The sequence below is a fragment of the Humulus lupulus genome, chromosome 6 (assembly GCF_963169125.1).
Source record: "Humulus lupulus chromosome 6, drHumLupu1.1, whole genome shotgun sequence".
Taxonomy (NCBI): Eukaryota; Viridiplantae; Streptophyta; class Magnoliopsida; order Rosales; family Cannabaceae; genus Humulus; species Humulus lupulus.
The window spans coordinates 26,858,321-26,880,653 of NC_084798.1; the positions used below are offsets into that span (position 1 = coordinate 26,858,321).

At 41.3% G+C, this 22,333-nt stretch overlaps 1 non-coding gene across 1 annotated transcript; it reads right to left on the reverse strand.

The window, feature by feature from the left end:
* Positions 1 to 16,190: 16,190 nt before the first annotated feature.
* LOC133787381 (small nucleolar RNA R71) lies at positions 16,191 to 16,297 on the reverse strand. Its single transcript, XR_009872407.1, has one exon. It is a non-coding gene; the product is annotated as a small nucleolar RNA R71 (small nucleolar RNA).
* Positions 16,298 to 22,333: the final 6,036 nt, after the last annotated feature.

Genomic DNA, 22,333 nt, shown 5'->3' on the forward strand with positions numbered 1-22,333 from the left:
TTTGAATTTAAATCCCAATTGGGCCTAAATTCAAAACCTTTTATTTATTTATTTTAATTAATTAATTAAATTCTTATTCAAATTAACTAATTATAATTTGAAACTTGATTTAATATTACTTATTTATATTGATACCAATTGTAACGACCCAAATTCGCTAATAAGGCTTAAGGGCCTTGATTAGTGTGCCGGGAGGGCATAACTGGGATTAGAATGAATGCTATTGATTTAAATGCGTAAATATATGATTAATTATGTGTTTATGATAACTGATGATATTATATTATGATGTGGTATAAATGTTTGAGATATATGCGAGAACCACATTATGATGTGGATAATTCTGCAGCCGGCGACTCAAGGCGATCCTAGGGCCAGATAGCGGGAAAAGTCACAACGGGGTATTATAATTGACTTTGGACAAGTCAGGGGTATTTTAGGTATCAGGTAGTGGTTTAGACTATCGGGTGATGAAAATAAATAATTGGAGATATATTTGAGGTTAGGATGTCTAGGCGGGATTATTGGGGAATTTTACCGTTTTGGCCTCGGGGACGTTTCTGGCACCCCGAGCTTTGGGATTAGTCTAATAAACTAAGGATATACTTGGAAGACTTAGAAGATACTAGACAGAAAAGTGTAAACCGACCCTAACTCTACTTCTCTCTCTCTTCTCTCTTAGCAAAGGAAGAACTATTGAACTTGAGAGGGAATTGCTGGAATTAAGCTAAAATTTGGGGAAATAGTCTGGAGGATTAGCCCAGGAACTGATCAAGGTCTGAGCTAGTGCTAAGGTAAGTTTTTAATTTTTGTTTTTGGGGTTAGGAACATAAAGAAATGGCTGAGTTTTAAATGGTTATGGTTTTGGCATTCAAGGTGGAATTTGAGGCTTGAAACTTTGAAGATAGGTCAGGGGACTCTTGGAGAATCGATTCTACAGCTGAGGTAAGGTTTAATTTAAAGTTTGATGGTTGAATTTGAGAGTTTTCATGGCTGGTTTTGAGTTCTGTGGGTTTGAAATTTCAGAAGTTGGAATTGGGGTTTTGGTGAGTCTTGGGCTGGATTTTTGGTTGGATTGTGTTACCTAAATAATTCTAATGTTGTTATTATCAATTGGTTTTGAGTTGGGGGCTTTGGGGTGGCTTAAGGTGAGGTTTAGGGATTGAAAATGGTGGTTTTTTCTGGGTTTGAAGGGTCGGGCCGCGGCATGGTTCTTGGTGAGCCGCGGCCCTTCGAAGTTGTTGCTTGCTGAGGAAGGAGGGCGGGCCGCGGCATGGCCCAAGCAATGCCGCGGCCCTTACCTGTTTTTGGGCCTTAGTAGGTTCTGTTTGGGAGCCATACCGCGGCATGGGTGGCCTATGCCGCGACGCTTAAGGGATTTTGGGATTTTAAGATTTTAGGCTTGGAAATTTAACCTAGGGTGCTCGGGGTTGAGTCTTTTACCATATTTGGTGAAGTTCAATGTTCCGAGTACTAGAACTTGGCTTGGAAACTCATTTAAGGTTGTTAATGGTGTCTTTCCTCATGGTTGTGACTAGGTGTCTAGCTAGGACTCGAGGATCGGATCGCGCTCAAGGAGTGTCGCCCGTAGCTAATTCATCTGAAAGCTAAAGGTAAGAAAACTGCACCCGGTTGTATGATTGTGATGGGACTAAGTGCTACCGAGAGTTGCATCGTGTCAATGTTGGTATTACGCCATGGGACATGTAAAAGCGGTCTACGGGTGTCGTACATGATTTTAGCTCACAGGGCGCGGATTGGCCACTGGTAGCCAAGAACAACGGGATAACGGAGGGAGTAGCCTGAGGGCACTAGCCCTAGTTATCATTTGTAAACTGTGTATGTTATGAACTGATATGCCTAGTATGTGGAATACTTGATTATACTGACTAATGATATGTCTGAGTTTATGTGATGCAAAGTGAGATATTGGCTTGTCTGCTAATTGTTTATGCTATGTTGTTGTTGTGTTTTCTTGCTGGGCCTTGGCTCACGGGTGCTACGTTGTGCAGGTAAAGGCAAGGGCAAGCTAGACCAAGCCTGAGGTGGAGAGCTCCAAGGTGGAATGTACATAGCCAGCGGTTCGACCGCCACAGTCGAGGAGTGGACCAGGACAGGGATCACCTAACTGCTTGTTTTGCCTTAGTATGGCCGGTTGTTGTACATAAACCTTGTGTCTTTTGTAAACGGTCTTTGAACTTAATATTTTTGGGATCCCATGTAACGGATGATACTTTTTAATGAAAATGTGGCTTTTGAGACCAAAACGCTTTTAACCCTAGTTCCTTTATAGTTTCAATGACACAATTTTATTTAAATGACTTGATTAGCAAGTCTGGCACTTTACAAACACACAGTGTAACAGTATTGACTATCCATGGCGTTACACCAATTTATCAATATTAATAAATTTACCCAAAGATTCTCTTTTATTCTCTAAATCTCATATCTCTGTAAATTTTCCAAAATTGACCTAGTCAACTTTAAAAATCATAATTGATAATTAAATCAATTAATGAGAAATTCTAGATAATTTACTCAAAGGTGATGCAGGGACCATGGATCCATGAAATCAAGCTCCAATAAGTTATCGTGAAGTTATTTACAAATAATTTCACTACCTTATTAATTCCTCGTGACTCCACTATAGACTGAGAATTGAACTCTTGAATTCATAGAACGTATTTTCCAAACCATAAATATGTTATCCATTGTTATAACCATTACAGTCAGTCATTCCTCTATCGATGACTTACTAACGAGCTGGGTGCAAGTTACCGTTTTACCCCTCTTTAGTATTTTATCCTTAACTCCCACTAAGTTCCTTAGAAATGATATTTATGTGAACTAAATCATAGAAATAAGATCTCAATCATTTAACCTTTTGAACAAAGCAATTAAGGAAATCATATTTTCACTTCTCATACAAGAAGTTATAGATTTCATATCTATGAATAATACTCCCACTCAATTACACTACTAAATCTCCAAGATGTAAGTATGGGCTAGACTGTAGAGTAAGCTGGTAACAAACAAGTCAAAAGATTTAAATAATATAATAAGAAGAATATTATCATTCAGAATTAAGATCGACTTAACCTATGGTCAACGTTGTGTGTAGAGTCCCAGAATTTTACTTAGTAGTAGTAGTAGTAGTAGTAGTAGTAGTAGTAGTAGTAGTAGTAGCAATATCTAGTATTAGTTTGTAGTATGTTAGATTTCGTGGATTTTGGTTCAAACCGGGACTTAGTTGGAAACTCCTAGCAATAGTTATGGATTTTATAAGTTTAACATATAGTTTAAGAATATTAATTATAACATAAGGTTTGATTAATATTGCTGGTTATTAATATGATAATTATTATAACCTGAGATTTAGATAGAGCCAATAGGAATATGACACTTGTCATATGCATGATTATTAAGGAATTATTATTTAAATGATAAAATAAGGGAAATATAAGACTTAGTCTTCACCATAATCTATTATGAGCATGACATTTATCACAATTTTATTTATTTGTGGATTAGGTTGTTATTTAGATAATTAAATAGATTTTCCGTAACTTTAGGGTACTGTAACTTACAACCTATTTTTGACCCAGTTATGTTATGAATTTCGAAAAATATTATTTCTTTAATGTTGTAGATAATTGAATTAGCTTTCTAACGATATAAAGATAGTCTAAATCGGAGTCATACAACTCCAATTATGTTAATTTTATTGCAGGTGAGTTTAGAGTTACAAGATTTAGGGAGTTTGAAGTTATGATTCTATTTGTTTTTATTTTTTTTAACTTTGAAAATCAAGCTTTGGCTCCTTAAACCTCTATCTGAAAAATTTGACCAAGTTCTAAGCCTTTGACTGAAGAATATTCAAATATTTTCAATTAAATTCATTATTTTTATTCAAAGCCAAAAAGAAGATTTTTATTCCTAGAACTCTATAAATAAGACTTGTAACCCAGCCCTTCTCCTCACTCTTTAGCTGTGATCATACTCTAAGGTATTAGTGAGAACATAAGAGTGATACACTTGGGTGAGAAAGGAAAAAAGCTTTGCCATTCTTAAGCTTTATAAAATACTTGGGAAGTGAGGTTTAGTATATTTCGGTATTGGAGTTAGACCAATCCATAAGGTCAACTAAGGTACCCTTATTCTTTGAGTTCAATCCTCTAAAACTCTTTAGTTTTCTTAGTTTCTTTTATTCAGATCCTAACTTGTGATATTGGTTTTGATTAGGCTCTTGAAACTTAAAGATCTTTCTAGGTAAGTTTTGTGTGGAAGGTTTAGTTTCCACATTTATTCTTTACTCTTTAGAAACACTTACCATTCTATTGTTGGTTTTAGGAGTGTTCCAAGTCCCGCATTTGTTCTCAAATATCCCGGTTTTGGTAAGGAAAATAGGATAGAATTTTGTATGCTTATATGATATGTTATGCTTATGTTATATGTTATGTTATCTTATGTTGTGTTATGATATGTCAACATTATGTATAGTATGATATTAAACCTTGGGCATATGACTTGTCTACCTAGCAAGCCCTAGTAATTTATGGGCATATGACTTGCTTGACTAGCAAGCCCCACCAATCTATTGGGCATATGACTTGTTTAGTTTACAAGCCCCAAGTTGTATAATGGCCATTGTAGTAGTATATGACATATGTTTATGGTATGCTTATAGTATATGTTTATGATATTTTTTTTTTCATATGTTATGAAATGATTTTATGTGCATGTTTATGGTGTTAGTAGTTTTTCCTTGCTGAGCATTAGGCTCATTCCTTTATTTTTAGTCTGATGCAGGAAAATGAATATGGAAGGCGAAATGATTCTTGGTAGCTTGGCTTGTGTGTTGAGGATGGACGGAATGTGTGGACTGCGTGTTGATCGAGGATGAAATTATTTATTTTTAGTCTTTTAAATCATGTTTTTTCCGCATTTAGTTTTGTAAACCATTTTCTTTAGTTTAAAATTATGTTTTATGTTTTAAACAATGGGTACCCATGCCATATTTTCTATTATTATGTATTCGATACAATAGGTCAAGATTTAATAAAGTTATATTATTTCTTATGTATCTTTCCCAAAATAGTAGCTATGTATAGTAGATCTAATGGTCCAAGGTCTTAGAAATAGTTGGGTCATTACAGTTGGTATCAGAGCAACGGTCCATTTACATGAAGTTCTCCTTGATACACACGCTCAAGCTCCGAATCTAACTGCCAATGTAAGTTATTTATGTTATAGTTGTTATATTATGTGTTTAGTTAACGTTTTAGCCCTTATGTTTTCAGTTAATAATATTTTTAAATTAGTTTATTTTTCGTTAATTATTTTATTCATTATCTTTGCATTTATGATTGTACATAGTGAAAACTTTTTTTTTTCCAAATAAATATCATTGTTATTTTTGAATGACATGTATGAGTTTGATTTTTTTTACAATTGTTGACACGGTTTTTCGCCAACAGTGAATTATATGAATGACTAGGATGGATTAGTGCTTAATGGTAAACTGTAATAAGAAAATGATAATACTCAAGGACGCTGGCAATCAATTCTCAAGAGAAGAAAAATGATCACTCATTTTTTACGTGGTTCGGAGGTTAAAATCCCCCTAGTCCACGAGTCAATATTATTACTGTTTCTCTCTCTTGCTATTTTTACAGAGTATTTGCCTTACAAGAAGAATCCAACCCTTTGCACTTCCCAGAGTTTTGGTATTTATAGGAGAATGATCTCTGAGTAGGCCTTGGGGTTATCCCGTGATCTCTTCATCCTTCACGCCATCTCTGTGACATTGATGATTAATATCTAAACCTTACATTGAAGTGTGGTCTAATCTGTAGGTAAAAATGGATGATGGGCCGCATGGCCTAAATCAGGTGTGGGATGTCTGATCACGCACGTTTATATTGCGTATCCGGGAATTCGGGAATAAAACAGACATGTGATGTATGTTATATGCACGTTTATATTGCGTGGTTGACTTTATAAAGATCCTGGAGTATGTCAGGCCTCTGATGTACCACAAGCTTAATGTAGTGCTAGCTCGTGCCTTTCGATGTCATGTTTACACAATGGAACCAAGTGATAAGCAGTTAAACGATCCATCAGTTCGAGCTATTCGTCTAGGGGATCGTTCCAAGTTTCCCTGAATGAATGGTGAACACGTGGCGCACTACTTATCATTTTTTATTAGTTCGCTTCTCCCGAGCTGCCTCAACAAGGTACGTGCTGATACTCAGGGCGTACATTTGCCCCCCGAGCCCCTGCTCGTTATCTATGACGTCACTTTTGGCTTTCATGGTGGGGGCTTTTAAACTTCCTTTTCGATTATCCGGACCTTGTTCATTACTTGAGTATTGGACACGTGGAACGCCGTGATTGGCGTCTGTTCGGGTTTCGAGGATCGTATTAAATGGCTTGGCCACCTTTTTGCCGCTAATTCGTCTTTCAAGTTATGACCCTCGTATCTCGCATTAATTTGATAGGACGGTCCTCGTTTCCTCATGCCTTTTACGTATAAATAAGGTTGGCAGTTTTCAGTACTTATCACCCTTCATTCGAAATTTTCCTTTATTTTCTCTCTTTCGAAATTTAAAAAACTCTTCTTCTTCTTCTTCTTATGCTTATAATCCCATAAATCCCCATACTCTTTCCACAAAAACCTTTCAGAAGTACAGCCTTAAGGATTCCTCCAGGACTCCTACTTCTACGCTGTCAGCAACCTTCGTTCGGAAAATATATTGTAAGTTTCCTACTCGTTGTATGTTTTGATTTCCCTTTTTCTTTGTTATGCAAACCTACATCTCATAGTCGTAAACAATAGGTTGATTCTGAGTGGATTTTGGAGCACAGGTTCCGATTCTAGGTATATTGAGTAGACCCAAAACATGTCTAGGATTGTGATGTTCACAACTAGGTAATTTCTGGGTAAATTTCTGGGTAATATTTATGGGTAATATTTCTGGGTAATTTTAGGAAATACCCATTCGGGATATGGAAGATGAGAGGTTTTTAGGGTGTAAAACCGGGTAGCTTAGGGGTCATGCTTCCTAGGTTGGTTTCCTCTCAAAACCTCTCCCCCAAGGCAAGTAATAATCTGACCCTCCTGACACAAGGATCCCTGAATATCAGGGATCCGTTGGAAACTTGGTGTAACGCCCTGGATAGCCAAGACAATTACATTGTGTGTTTATAAAGGTGCAAGACTTGCTAATCAAGTATTCAAAATGTGTTACCAAAACTATAGTTGAACTAGGGTTAAAAGATTTTGGTCACAAAAGCTGCATTTCTTACAAATAAACATTTTCTATTTACATGGGATCCCAAAAGTAATAAGTTAAAGACTGTTTACAAAAGATTTAAGATCTAGATACAATGATTGGCCACTCTAAGGAAAAATAGACTGTTAAGCATTTTTCGTCATGTTCCACTCCTCGGTCGTGGCGACCGAACAGCTGGCTATGTACATTCAACCCCGCAGCTCTCCATCTCAGGATTGATCCAACTTGCCTTTGCCTTTACCTGCACCACGTACCACCCGTGAGCCAAGGCCCAGCAAGAAAACACAATAACAAAGCACAATCAATCAACAGACAATCATATATCTCATACCGCATAAGCATGTATTCAATAGTTTAAGCATTCATGTTATCCAGGTATTCAGCATACCAAGTATATCATTCCATATCAATAATCAATCCACATATGACAACTAGGGTTAATGCCCTTATGTCGCACCCTCTATTTATCCCACTGACTCCGTCCCGCTTAAGCCGAGCTCAGTGAATGTTAAGCTGTCCTCGGCTACCAGTGGCCAAGTCGCGCCCTGTGCGCAAGTATAATTTACGGTACCCTTAGGCCGTTTATCACATGTCCCATGGCATAATACCATCTATGAAATTATACAGATATAGGGAGCACTTAGTCCCATCACAAACACATTACCGGGTGTAGTTTTCTTACCTTTAAATTCGCTAGCTTTGTTCACTTTGATCCTTGAGCACGATCCCTCTTGAGCCCTAGCGTACACCTAGTCACAACCATAGATTAGAATCATCACCAAACCTCAAGTCCAAAACCTAGCCTCGGGACCAATCCCAAGCCCTCGGGAAGCCCTAATTCCACCAAACAGGGTGATGGAATCCAACCCCGAACCCCCAGGCAAAAACCCTTGAAAATAACCCAAAAACCCTTTTCTGGAAACAGGGTAGTGCTTTGGAGGGCGCTACAACGCTAAAAAAAGAACCTAAAAACGTCCCAGAACACTCACCCTAGTACTACAGCGCCCAGTGACTAGCGCTGTAGCGCTAGTCACAGCACAACAACTCCTGCATTTTTCCTCCTTTGATTTTCCCCGAGCCAAACCTTACCAAAACTCTTTCAAACTTCAACCAAACATAAAAACAAGCCTACCAACATCCTCCACTCATCCTAAACATCCCAACCACACATGATTCAATCACATGCACCCCTTATCAAAGAATTCACCATAGCTGGACCTAAAACTCAGAAACTTCAGCAAAACCACAGAAATCACAAAGCTTAAAACTAAAGTTCCTTACCTCTGATGGATGAGTTTAGCCTAGGCTAACCTCCTCACTAACTTGGACTTCACCTCCTCAAAGCTCAGCTTCAACTTCCCTAAAATTCCCCACCAAGACTCAGCTCAAAGTCCATAACAATACCAAAACTAGAAAATGAAAACTATCTTGAACCTTACCTCAAATGAATGGTCTGCTCTTGCTAAATCTTTGCCAATTCTTCAAGCCAGACCAAGGACTCTAGCCTCAAGCATCTACTCTAACTTTCCCTGATTTTCTGCCCCAAAAGACCTCAAGAATTGATGGATAAAAGCTTAAACTGAAAGAGAGAAGAATAGCCTTCCTATTTCCCTTTTTCCTTCTCTTCTTTCTTTTCTTTTCTTTCTTTTCTTTTCTTTCTTTCCTTCAGAATTCCAGCCCTTTCTACACAATCCACTAAGTATAAAGCCTAATGATATCTATCCTTTATAAGCCAAATGACCACAATACCCGTGCGAAAGAGATGAGCTTTGGAAGCTACTCGGGACCCCAATTTGGACCGAGCTCAGTCAGAGGCAGCAACCGGCCCCTCCGACAAAGGTAACCCGTACCCCTTTTGGGACCTAGATAGGGAAGTCGTAGACCTTAGGCTGGTTAGGTTTAACCCAAACCAGCTCGTGCATCGCCACCAAAATGACCCAGACCGTAACATAACCTTGCTCCAATGCGTAGATCAATTAGTACTGTGTCATGACATGGGCCGCCCTAGGGGTACTGTAGTAGTGGACAACACTTTGTCTTTTAGGTCAGCCTTTTTTTAGGAGTATGGGACCAACCTTAGGTCATGGCCCTCCCTTCTCGAGGGGATAGTCGCTCCTGGACTTAGGCAATACGTGGAGGAATCCAGTCCCGAGGTAGAGCCTGACCCGGAACCACCCCTAATCCAAGAAGTGGTTGATTTAGACTTTCCTTCCACTGTAGCAACTCCGAGGCCGGAGGTCGTGGAAATAGACTCTTCCTCTAGCTTGGAGGGTAGGATTTTTGCTACTTCGTATGTATGTATTTATTATTAATATTATTATTATTTATTTGTTTGTTGAAGAACGTATATGCATTCTTAACGCATTTCCCATTCTTTTTTCAGGCGAGGAGATGGCACGGAGAGAGGAACCTGACATCCGCTTGATGTTCCAAGAAGGGAGATCCAGCGAGGGTCCCCTTGTCAAGAGGCTTCGGCCTACTTCAAAGAAAATTCCGCCCCCGGTTGCAACTGCCTCCCAATCCCCGGCTAAGGGGAAAGTCTCGGGCTCAGGAGCATCGCCCGCCGCAGCCCCGGAGAAAAAAGGTCTGACTGCGCCCTTCCTCGCTTTCCTCCACCTCCTGCTCGGGAACTGGTAGCACCGATTGGTCCCCAAGCTCCAATGGTCCCTGTTGCCACTGTTCTCATCCCCGTCAACCCCCAAGATCTGGAGCTGATTCCAGACACTTTTCGGGGGACCGTCTACAAGACGACAAACTACTCGGTGGAGCATTTTTACAAGGCCAAGCCCAACGACCTGAGGGCGATTGAGGAGAGGAGCCTGGAGAATTTCATGGAGTCTACCTTGGAGATGAACCTCACAGTAAGAATTTTCCCTGACCTTACTTGTATTATATGTTTTTTATTTATTTGTTATGTGCCTAACTGTTTCTTTGCTTTTTGTAGGAGGTCTTGGCTCAACACCGTAGCATATCTCGGGCCAGGGCTAGTAACGTAGAACTCAAGGCTGAGCTGCCTACGACCCAAGCTGCTCTCGCCGCCTCTCAACAAAGCGAACAGAGCGCCAAGGCTGCTTTAGCGGCGGCCCATGCGAGTGAACAGGTGGCGAAGGTGGCCTCGGTAGCCCTTCAGGCTGAGCTCGAGGGGGCCAAGGAAAAAGTGCTGGAGGTCGAGGCGGCCATTCTGGAGGAAAAGAAGGCATCGACGTCCTCCATGGAGAGTATGTTGTACCACTACTGGGCCTTCAACCAGGATGACAACTTCTACTTCATGGCCTCCGACGCATGGGGGCACTACCTCAAGAAGTTCAAATTTTGGCTGCAACAGGAGCTGTAGGCGCCGACTGAGACCGAGGAGACTTCTGCTGTGGGCGAGCAGGAGACTGAGGAGGTGATGTCCTCAGATCGACCTGGGGGAGCCTAGAATTTTTTGTATTTTTACTTTTATTTACTTTTGTTTGTAAATACTGAGCACGAGGTTATTCTCCTCGAGATAGTTTATATATATTAATTTTATTTATTTCAAGTTTTACTTGTTCTTCAATCTTTTTCTCATATTTTATGATGTGTTCGGTAGAAACTTAGTTCGCGTTAGTTTTATCGACACCTCGTGTTTTTTAGAAAAAACATTGGTTAATAAATTTAACCAACTTCTATGTTTTGGAACCTGGTCGTGTCCAAGATACTTAATTATAAAACCTCAGTCCGCGTTAGTTTTATCGACACCTCGTGTTTTTTAGAAAAAACACTGGTTAATCAATTTAACCAACTTCTAGGTTGTGGAACTTGGTCGTGTCCAGGATACTTAATTTTAAAAACATAGTTCGAGTTAGTTTTATCGACACCTCGTGTTTTTTAGAAAAAAACACTGGTTAATCAATTTAACCAACTTCTAAGCTTTGGAACCTGGTCATGTCCAAGATACTTAATTTTAAAAACTTAGTTCACGTTAGTTTTATCGACACCTCGTGATTTTTAGAAAAAAAACACTGGTTAATAAATTTAACCAACTTCTAAGTTTTAGAACCTGGTCGTGTCCAGGATACTTAATTTTGAAAACTTATTTCGCGTTAGTTTTATCGACACCTCGTGTTTTTTAGAAAAAACACTGGTTAATCAATTTAACCAACTTCTAAGTTTTGGAACCTGGCCGTGTCCAGGATACTTAATTTTAAAAACTTAGTTCGCGTTAGTTTTATCGACACCTCGTGTTTTTTTAGAAAAAACACTGGTTAATCAATTTAACCAACTTCTAAGTTTTGGAACCTGGTCGTGTCCAGAATACTTAATTTTAAAAACTTAGTTCGCGTTAGTTTTATCGACACCTCGTGTTTTTTAGAAAAAAAAAAACACTGGTTAATCAATTTAACCAACTTCTAAGTTTTGGAACCTGGTCGGGTGATCTGCCACCCAAGTAACCAGGAAGTGGACTTGCTTGGTTACTTGAACTAATCATACAAACAAAATCGTACATAGACATAAATGAAACCATAAACCATTTTTTTTTATAGTTAATTGGCTTTTATATGCAAGCCTTACATACAGGAGTGATTTGATCACTGATAGTACTTTCTCAAATGCACAGCATTCCAGGTCTGTGGCACCATTTCTTCATTAAGCCGGGCCAATTTGAAAGTACCCATCTATACGATTTCGATGATCTGATAGGGCCCTTCCCAGCTTGGGCCTAAGGCACCATCTTTGGGGTCCTTCCCGCCAGAAACACCCTTCGGAGTACCAGGTCTCCTAATCCAAAGGCACACCTCTTAACCTTTGAATTAAAATACCGAGTGATCTTTTGTTGATAATGCGCGAGCCGTAGTTGTGAATCTTCTCGCTTTTCATCAATCAGGTCGAGGGACGCGCTGAGCAGTTTGTCATTCTGCTCCTGGCTAAAGGTCGTGACCCTGTGCGAGGCTATCTTTGTTTCGACAGAAAGGACGGCCTCACTCCCGAAAGTTAGGGAAAAAGGGGTGTGCCCCATCGAAGTTCGGTGCGAGGTCCAGTACGCCCACAGCACCTACGGGAGCTGATCGGGCAAACTCCCTTGGCCTCATCGAGCCTCTTTTTAAGGCTTGCCTTGAGCGTCTTGTTCACAGCCTCGACCTTCCCATTAGCCTGGGGGTAGGCCACAGACGAAAAACTCTTCATTATGTTGTGTCTTTCGCAAAATTTAGTGAAGAGGTCACTATCAAACTAGGTTCCATTGTCCGACACGATCTTCCTTAACCGGCAGACAATATTCTTAACCACAAAATTGAGGACTCTCTTTGACGTTATTGTTGCGAGGGGCTCTGCTTCTACCCACTTCGTGAAGTAGTCAATGGCCACTACTGCATAGCGAACTCCTCCCTTTCCCGTGGGTAGGGCTCTAACTAAATCAATCCACTAGACCGCAAACGGCCACGGGACGAAATCATCTTCAGCTCGATTGGTGGAGCTCTGGCGATCATGGCGAACCGTTGGCACTTGTCACACTTTCGAAAATAAGAAATTGAGTCCTTTGATAGGGTGGGCCAATAATATCCTTGCCTTAATATCTTTAAGGCCAGGTTTTGCCCCTCAGCGTGATCTCCACAAAAACCTTCCTACACCTCCTGCAAAATAGTCTTAGCCTCCTCCGGCAGAACACATCGCAGAATAGGCAGAGACAGGTCACGCCGATACAATGTTCCGTCTATCACTGTATACCTCGGAGCTTGATAGAGTATCTTCCTTACGTTATTTTGCTCATCGGGTAACGTCCCTGTTGTAAGGTACTCGACTATGGGTGTCATCCAGGTTGGCTTGGCATCGATCATCTCGATCTCCCTTGTATCCTTTATCACGGTTGGTATTTCCAAGAATTCCACCGGTATCAGGCTTAAGGTCTCGGCTTCCCTGGAGGTGGTGAGTCTTGCCAGAGTGTCAGCATTGGCGTTCTGCTCACGTGGGATCTGACCGATTTGGCTATACTTAAATTCGGACAACTCCTTCTTTACCTTGGCCAAGTAGGCCGTCATCTTGGTTCCCCGCGCTTGATATTCCCCTAATACTTGGTTACCATGGGCTGGGAATCTCTGTAGCATTGGCTGGCCCTGGCCTTCAGCTCCTTGGCCACCCTAAGCCCAGCCAATAGAGCTCCGTACTCGGTCTCGTTGTTGGACGCCTCGAATCCGAATCGTAACGCGGAGTGGAAATGATGTCCCTCCGGGGATATCAAAATGATTCTAGCTCCGGACCCATTCTCATTAGACGAACCATCCACAAAGATCCTCCACAACGCATGCACCGTCTCTTCCCCCAGTTCCTCTTGGAATCCAGTGCATTCATCCATGAAATTAGCCAGGGCTTGGCTTTTGATTGCAGTCCGTGGTACGTACAGAATTTCAAATCGGCTAAGCTCGATGGCCTATTTTAAAAGACGTCCCGATGCCTCAGGTTTCTGTAGTACCTGTCTTAAAGGATGATCGGTTATGACGTGTTTTCTGGAGGCTGTGATAAGGCAGAAAGCCATTTTTTCCATTAACGAATATCGAGATTCAGCTCCAAGGAGCCTTTTTCTAATGTAATAGACTGGCTTTTGATCCCGGTTCTCTTCTCGGACCAGCACGGCGCTAGCCACATTTCTGTAACAGCTAAGTAAAGAAAAAGAGGCTCTCCCGCCTTTGGCATGGACACCACGAGTGGCTCGGCTAAATGTGCGTTTAGGTCGACGAAAGCCCGCTCACACTCTTCGGTCCACTCAAATTATTTCCCCAGAGTAGGTTATAGAATGGAAAACGCTTGTCGGTAGATTTGGAAATGAACTGATTAAGGGTTGCCACCCTTCCTGTCAGACTCTGGACGCCTTTTCGCGACCGGGGCGATGGCATTTCGAGTAACGATCTAATTTTGTTTGGGTTTGCCTCTATTCCTCTAGTGTTGACTATGAAACCCAAAAAAATTCCTGACGCCACCCCGAAGGTACATTTTTGGGGATTCAACCTCATACCATACTTCCTTAGGATCTCAAAACATTCCCTCAGATCAGGAACACGGTCATCGGCAGTTTTTTACTTGACCAACATGTCGTCAACATACACTTCCATATTTTTCCCGATCTGATTAACGAACATTATGTTGACCAATCTCTGATATGTAGCTCCGGCATTCTTCAACCTGAAGGGCATGACTTTGTAACAATAAACATTGGTTGGGGTCATGAAGCTGGTGTGCTCCTAGTCTGCGGAATTCATAGATATTTGGTTCTAACCAGAGTACGCATCCATGAAAGACATGAGCTCGTGTCCTGTTGTGACGTCCACCAACTGGTCAATTATTGGTAAGGGGAAGCAATCCTTGGGACATGCTTTATTCATGTCAGAAAAGTCGATACAGGTCCGCCATTTTCCGTTAAGTTTTGGGACCAAAACAGAATTGGCGACCCAGATCGGGTATTTTGCCTCGCGGATAAAACCGCATTTTAAAAGTCGAGCAACTTCCTCTTCTAGGGCTGCAGCTCGGGTCGTGCCCAGACGCCTCTGTTTCTGCGACTTCACAGGCATGCTTTTTTCCAAGTTAAGGGTATGCATGATGATGCTCGGGCTGATCCCCACCATGTCTTCATGAGACCAGGTGAAAACGTCTAGATTTTCTTGCAGGAATTTCAGCAGCTCCGCCTTTCTCTCATCACCAAGGTTTTTCCCAAGCCTAACCACCCTCGAAGGGTCTTTAGGATCGATATTTATCTCTTCGAGCTCTTCGATAGCCTGGAGCTCGGACCTATCTTCGCCAATTCTACTATCGTCACTCAGGGCGGTACCTGTTGAGTCTAGTTTTTTTCATGTTTAGGTGATGTTTTTAGTAGTCTTTTATTTTGTTTTTCTTTCATTTAGTGCGGGTTTATGCTTTTTTTGTCTGTCTTTGTGAATATCAGGAAGAATTGAGCACTTAGAAGAAAATGTCAAAGAAAGGGAAGAAATAACCAAGTTTTTCAACATATTTTGAGAAAGAATGGATCTCAACATAATTTGGAAGTGTTGGTGAATTTTTAGGATGAAAACTTGAAAAATTTAGAAATCCCTTAAGAGCCACAGCATGAGCAAAGTAGAGTCGCAGCTAGGTGGTGAAACAGAACCACTGTTTTGAAGGAGATCCTCGGGCCGCGGCATGGCTAGAGAAGGTCGCGGCATAGATGGGAATCAACCCATATGTGCGCTTGCATAGCAAAAATATCGCAACAAGTTTTTGGCGTCGTTGCCGGGGACTGAAAATAATTATCAATATCAGTCAAATTAATTTTTATTCTAATTTGATTTTAATTTCTCTTGTTTCTAATCTGTTTAGTTGCTTAATTTGTCTATCTCAGGTGAACTGTGTTATATGCATAGCAAAAGAGGAGCAGACAATCTTGTTCCTTTGAATCCTGAGATTGAAAAGTCCTGCAAGCAAAACAGAAAGAACAAGAGGGAGGCCCAGAAATATGTGAAGATGGCACAGAATGAAGGGGATGGCAGGAATGCTTTAATTCCTAGAATTGTACAAGGGGGTCAGGCTCAGAACAATGCTGAGAGGAGCCTGAGAGATTATGTACTGCCCACTCTGTCGGGAGTACAAAACAGTATACGCCCACCAGTTGTAGAGGCCAAAAATTTTGAAATCAAGCCAGTTATTCTAAAAATGGTGCAATCCTCTGTGCAATTTAATGGGTTGCCTTCTGAAGATCCTCACACCCATTTGTCTAATTTTTTGGAGTTGTGTGGAACTTTTAGATACAATGGGGTGAGTGATGACGCAATTAAACTGAGGCTTTTCCCATTTTCTCTGAGGGACAGAGGTAAAAGTTGGTTGAACTCGCTGCAACCAAACTCTATTGTCACCTGGCAAGATCTAGCTCAGAAGTTTTTGTCAAAATTCTTCCCTCCGTCAAAAGCTGCTAAATTGAGGGGAGAGATCAACATTTTTTTCCAGAATGATGGAGAGTCTTTGTATGAATCTTGGGAATGGTTTAAGGAACTCTTGAGAAGATGTCCTCATCATGGCATTGAACAGTGGATGCTAGTACAGAATTTTTACAATGGTTTATGTCCTACAACCATAACCATTATTGATGCTGCAGCGGGTGGTGCGTTTATGAGCAAGAGTGCAACTGGTGCTTATGAGCTGCTGGAGGAAATGGCCACAAACAATCATCAGTGGTCTGAGGGAAGATCATCAGGAGTCAGAAAGGTAGCTGGGGTGCATGAGCTGGATGCAATCACTGCTCTAACAGCACAAGTAGCCTCCCTGACAAAACAGTTACAACAGAGCACTGTATCTGCTAATGCGGTTCAAATGGCAGTTAGGTGTGAAATTTGTGGTGGTCCTCACTCTTTTGATCAGTGCCCTACCGGTATTAATAGTAACACTCCAATGGATCAAGCTCAGGTTCAAGCGGTGGGAAACTTTCAGAGGCCAGTAAATAATCCTTTCGCCAATTCTTACAATCCTGGATGGCGAAATCATCCTAATTTTTCTTGGAGGAATAATCAGGGCCAGCAACCTCAGTTTCAGGGCCAATTTCATAATAATATGCCTCAGCCACCTATGCATCAAGCCTCTTCTTCACAACAGCCTAGGCCTCAACAATCAATGAATCAAGCTCAACCTGAGAGGCCTAATGAACTGCAAGCTGCATTGTTGACCCTCACCAATACTCAAACTCAGTTTATGACAGAGACTAGATCTTCTATCAGAAACCTGGAAACACAAGTTGGGTAGTTGGCCAACATCCTTAATAATAGACTGCAGGGAAATTTGCCCAGTAATACTGAAGTCAACCCTAAGGAGCAAGTTCAGGCAATTACTCTGAGGAGTGGGAAGCAAACTGAGCAGCCTACACCTCCACAGGCAGTGGTTCAGAATAAAGAGATGGGTGAACAGTCTGATTCAGAAAGGGTTACTGAAGACCACCAGCTTCCAGAAAAGAGTCCGCCAGTTGTTATTGAGCAGCCAGTTCGAGTTCCATACCCTCAAAGGCTTAGAAAGACTACACTAGATAAACAGTTTTCTAAGTTTTTAGAGGTGTTTAAAAAGCTGCACATAAACATTCCTTTTGCTGAGGCCTTGGAGCAGATGCCCAGGTATGTGAAATTCATGAAGGAGATTCTGTCAAAGAAAAGGAGGATGGAGGACTATGAGACTGTAGCACTCACTGAAGAGTGCAGTGCGATATTACAGAGAAAGCTACCCCAAAAGCTGAGAGATCCGGGGAGCTTCACCATACCTTGCACCATTGGAAAATTTGAATGCAAACATGCTTTATGTGATCTGGGGGTGAGTATTAATTTGATGCCCTTATCTGTGTTTAGAAGACTTGGTTTGGGGGAGGCAAAACCAACAACTGTTACTTTACAGCTCGCAGACCGATCGTTGACACATCCACGAGGTATTATTGAAGATGTTCTTGTGAAGGTGGATAAGTTCATATTTCCAGCTGACTTTATCGTTCTGGACATGGAGGAGGATACAGATGTACCAATTATTCTCGGTAGGCCATTTCTAGGCACAGGCCAAGCTCTTATTGATGTTCACAAAGGAGAGCTTAAGCTTAGAGTTCAAGGAGATGAGGTGGTCTTTAATGTCTTCAAGTCCATGAAGTATCTGGTGGCTAGTGATAGTTGCTATAGTGTAGATGTGATAGAGAAGGCAGTCTCCAAGAGAAGGATGAGCAGTGATGCCTTAGAGGCAGTATTATTGGGTGATGAGGTCGATGATGATGATAATGCTGAGATCAGAGATTGTGTAAACTGGATCAACTCTTTCTTGCCATATTGGAAGAAGTTTCAAGAATTAGCAGATGTGACTGATAAACCACTAACATCCATTCAGCAGCCACCGCAATTGGAATTAAAGGTCCTCCCAGATCACTTGCGATATGCTTATTTGGGAGAGAATGAAACTTTACCTGTCATTGTGTCAGCTGACCTGTCAAAGATAGAATTGGAGAAACTGTTGAGGGTTCTAAGGGAGCATAAATTGGCCATTGGGTGGACCTTGGCAAATAGTAGAGGAATAAGCCCATCAACAGTGATGCATAAAATCTTATTGGAGGAGAATAGCAAGCCATCCATAGAGGCCCAGCGAAGACTCAATCCAGCCATGAAGGAAGTAGTACTGGAGCAAATTCTTAAATGGTTGGATGTTGGGGTGATCTACCCAATTTCTGATAGCGCATGGGTGAGCCCTGTGCAAGTGGTACCTAAAAAGGGTGGTATGACAGTGGTGAAAAATGAGAACAATGAACTCATTCCAACAAGAACTGTAATGGGGTGGCGGATTTGTATAGATTACCACAAGCTCAACAAGGCAACAAGGAAGGATCATTTTCCTTTGCCTTTCCTTGATCAGATGCTTGACAGATTGGCAGGCCAATGCTACTATTGTTTCTTGGATGGGTACTCAAGGTATCATCAGATCGCTATTGCACCAGAGGATCAAGAGAAAACAACTTTTACATGTCCTTATGGCACATTTGCTTTAAGGAGAATGCCATTTGGACTATGTAATGCCCCTGCCACATTTCAACGGTGCATGATGGCCATATTTTCAGATATGGTAGACCGGTGTATTGAGATATTCATGGATGATTTCTCTGTTTTTGGCTCATCATTCGACCTCTGTTTGGGTAACTTGGAGAACGTGCTGAATCGTTGTGATAAGGCAAATCTAGTGCTGAATTGGGAGAAATGCCATTTTATGGTGAAAGAGGGGATTGTTCTTGGCCATAAAATTTCGAGTGAGGGAATTGAGGTAGATAGAGCAAAAATTTCTACCATTGAAAAGCTGCCTCCACCAGTTTCAGTCAAAGGTGTTAGAAGTTTTCTTGGTCATGCTGGGTTCTATCGAAGATTCATAAAAGATTTCTCTAAGGTGTCCAAGCCTCTCTCGAATCTGCTTATGAATGGAGTTGTCTTTGATTTTAATGATGAATGTTTGAGGGCTTTCAATTTCTTGAAAGAAAAGCTTATTTCTGCTCCAATTGTGATAGCTCGGAATTGGGAATTGCCTTTTGAGTTGATGTGTGATGCCAGTGACTACGCAGTGGGGGCAGTTTTGGGACAGTGAATTGACAGGGTATTCAGGTCTATTTATTATGCTAGTTGGACTCTAAATGATGCTCAGCTGAATTATGCTACTACAGAAAAAGAGCTGCTAGATATTGTGTTTGCTTGTGACAAATTTAGACCATATCTGATTGGTAACAAAGTGATTGTCTACATTGATCACTCTGCCATTAAATACTTGATGTCAAAGAAAGATGCCAAACCCCGCCTGATTAGATGGATTCTTTTGCTTCAAGAATTTGACATGGAAATTCGTGACAAGAAGGGTAGCGATAATGTGGTAGCTGATCATCTCTCTAGACTTGAAGTGGAGGAGACTGAAAATAAGAAAGCAGTGCAAATCAATGATCACTTTCCTGATGAGCAGTTGTTTGGGGTAAGTGAGACTTTAGCTGTCCCTTGGTTTGCCGACATAGTGAACTTCTTGGTTGCCAAGATTGTGCCTCCTGAAATGTCAAAGCAGCAATTAAAGAAATTCTTTTCTGAGGTCAAACATTACTATTGGGAGAAGCCTATTCTCTATAGGCATTGTGTTGATCAAATTATCAGAAGGTGTGTTCCCGAAGAAGAGATGCAGTCCATTCTTAATCACTGTCACACTTAACAATGCGGAGGGCACTTTGGAGCATCAAGAACGGCGGCCAAGGTATTACAAAGTGGTTTCTATTGGCCTTCATTATTCAAGGATGCCAATGTTTTTGTCAAGGCCTGTGATAGATGTCAGCGAACTGGTAATATCTCGAGGAGAAATGAAATGCCTTTACAGGGGATTCTTGAAGTGGAACTGTTTGATGTATGGGGCATCGATTTCATGGGGCCTTTTCCACCATCTTACAACAATGAATATATTCTATTGGCAGTAGATTATGTATCCAAATGGGTGGAGGCTGCAGCCACTAGAGCCAATGACGGTAAAACTGTGCTTAATTTCCTGCATAAACATATTTTTACTAGATTTGGCACTCCCCGAGCTCTTATTAGTGACGAAGGGAAACACTTTGTGAATAAACAACTTGATGCATTACTGGCTCGATATGGGGTATATCATCGAAAAGCTTTGCCTTACCATCCTCAATCAAATGGGCAAGCTGAAATTTCAAACAGAGAAATCAAAAGTATCCTTGAGAAGACCGTTGACAGTTCAAGAAAAAATTGGTCGAAGGAGTTAGATGATGCGATTTGGGCTTACAGAACTGCATTCAAAACACCAATAGGCATGTCTCCTTATAGGTTGGTGTTCGGTAAAGCGTGTCATTTACCAGTTGAACTGGAGCATAGGGCATTCTGGGCTATGAAAAAGTTAAATTTTGATTGGAGTGCCGCTAGGGAACAAAGGTTGTTGCAACTGAATGAACCTGACGAGTTCAGAAATGAGGTTTATGAGAACGCCAAGATTTATAAAGAAAGAACAAAGGCTTGGCATGACAAGAACTTAATCAGGAAAGAGTTCCAACCAGGGCAGCAGGTACTTCTTTTTAATTCAAGACTGCGACTGTTTCCTGGCAAATTGAAGTCAAGATGGTCAGGGCCATTCACTGTTGTTCAGGTTTTTCCATATGGTTCTGTAGAAGTCCGGGGCAACTCAGGTGATTCCTTTAAAGTCAATGGTCAGAGATTGAAGCCCTACTTGGGTGGTAGTTTTGATCAAGCAAAGTCTATCCTCCTTAAGAAGCCTCTCTGAAGAGGGGTTCAGCGTCCGGCTAAATGACGTTAACGACAGCGCTTGTAGGAGGCACCCTAAGTTTTTTTTGTTATTTATTTTACTTTTGTATTTGAAAACAATGGATATTTGGTTTATTTTTGGATTTTTAGAATCGTGAAAAATAAAAAAAAAACTCAAAAAAATCAAAAAAAAAATGGAGAATCCTTAAGGGTCGCGGCATTGGGGGTTCCAGAGGCCCTCGAATTTTGAAGTTTAGGGGCGGGCCGCAGCATGGCCGAGGAGGGCCGCGACATTGAAACCCAGTTTTTCCCAGAAAAGAGAGGCGGGCCGCGGCATGGATACCATGATGCCGCGACATTCTAGGCTGGAGATTTGATGCGGGCCGCAGCATGGTCAAAGTAATGCCGTGGCCCGTGTCAGAAATCTGGGGTAAAAAGCCCTAAATTAGCCATCATTCTCATTCACTTTCACTTTCACAATTTGCCATCCTACTCAAGCCTCCTCTTCTATCTCAATTCTTGAGACTTTCATCAGCCAAAGAGACAAAAAGGAGAAGTCTTGTGCCATTCAAGTAAGTGTCTGACATCTATTCTAGTGCTTTTGATTGGAGAATAGATTACATTGTGGTATTGTGGACTGTTTTATGCTTTTCTTGTGAGACATTTAAGGGATTTGTCAATTTCTTTTCTGGGATTAGTGGTTGGGCTGTTTGATTTTGTTACTTAGAAATTTTTGGGGGAGTGAAACCAAGGGGAAGTTGTACTCAAGTTCTTGAAAACCAATTTGGGGGTTTAGTCTGTTCTTGTATTGAAAAACAATGGGTCCTAAGAGAAATCCTCCGAGAGGTACCCCCTCAAAGAAAGCCTCCTCATCCCGCACTCAACCACCACCACCTCCCCCGACTGATTATGACACGCAATTATTTGTCAATAAGGAAGCAGCTGACTTGTTTAAAAAAGATTCATAAGAAATCTGTGGTAAGGGAAAGGGGATTTGAGTTTCATGAGGCACCCTTGGTACAAAACCCTGCTTATGATATCATCAGAGCTGAAATATTGCGACGTAATTGGGGTTTCTTCTGCGACTCTACCTGCGTGGGAGCGGCCAACTACTCTCAGATGTTTGAATTCTTTGCCAACTTCCCATATCTTGATGCAGAAAAGCAAAATTTTGTTAGGGGTAAAATGGTGCCTACGGAATCTTATTCATTTAACCAATTACTGCACCTCCCTTCATTGTCTGCACAAGAGGACGAACATTGGCAGTTGGCCCATTTTGATGAGCCAGACTATGATGTTATGGCTGCAGTTTTG